Source organism: Orycteropus afer, unplaced genomic scaffold (assembly GCF_000298275.1).
Source record: "Orycteropus afer afer isolate SDZICR_OR568_19922 unplaced genomic scaffold, OryAfe1.0 scaffold00208, whole genome shotgun sequence".
In the NCBI taxonomy this organism is placed as follows: domain Eukaryota; kingdom Metazoa; phylum Chordata; class Mammalia; order Tubulidentata; family Orycteropodidae; genus Orycteropus; species Orycteropus afer.
Genome location: NW_006921795.1, coordinates 2,165,857 through 2,166,572, shown reverse-complemented (window position 1 = coordinate 2,166,572; position 716 = coordinate 2,165,857). Strand labels below are relative to the sequence as shown.

The window sequence follows — 716 nt, the reverse complement described above, 5'->3', positions numbered from 1 at the left end:
CAGACTACAAAGATCTTTATATCCAGTCAGGTAATCAATTCTTCTTTAAATACAACATCTGGAAATTAACCCTAAAAATTATATTCTAGATTTTTTAAATTGCTAGACTAGTGGCAAAAAAAAAAAAAGGAGATGGCATAGTGCAAACAACAGACCACTGAAAAAAAAAAAAAAAAAGGAGATGGCAGTTTAGTTCTGAAAATATTGACCACTGAAAACCTTATGAATAGCAGTGAAACATTGTCTGATATAGTGTTGACAGATGAGCACCTGAGGTTTGAAGGCACTCAAAATACAACTGAGGAAGAGCTGCCTCCTAAAAGTGGAATAAACCTTAATGACATAGATAGAGCAAGTCTTTCAGGATATTCATTTGCTGATGTGGCATGACTCAAAATGAGGAGAAACATCTGCAAAGATCCATTAATAATTGGAACATGGAATGTACAAAGTATCAGTCTAGGAAAATTGTAAGTCATCAAAAGTGAAATGGAATGCATGAAGATGGATATCCTATGCTGAAATGGACTGGTTTTGGCTATTTTGTATCAGACAATTATATGGTCTACTATGCCAGCAATTCAATATTAAAATTGAATTGCTGAATTGCAATTGAATTGCAATTGAATGATGCAGGAAACATCAAGAGAAGATGGCAGGAATACACAGAGTCACTGTACCAAAAAGAACTGATCGATCTTCATCCATTTCAGGAA

At 34.2% G+C, this 716-nt stretch overlaps 1 protein-coding gene across 1 annotated transcript in view; it reads left to right on the top strand.

Moving 5' to 3' along the window:
* Window positions 1-716, top strand: part of SLC24A3 (solute carrier family 24 member 3) — a 949,388-nt gene that overhangs the window by 944,083 nt on the left and 4,589 nt on the right. The window lies entirely within an intron of this gene.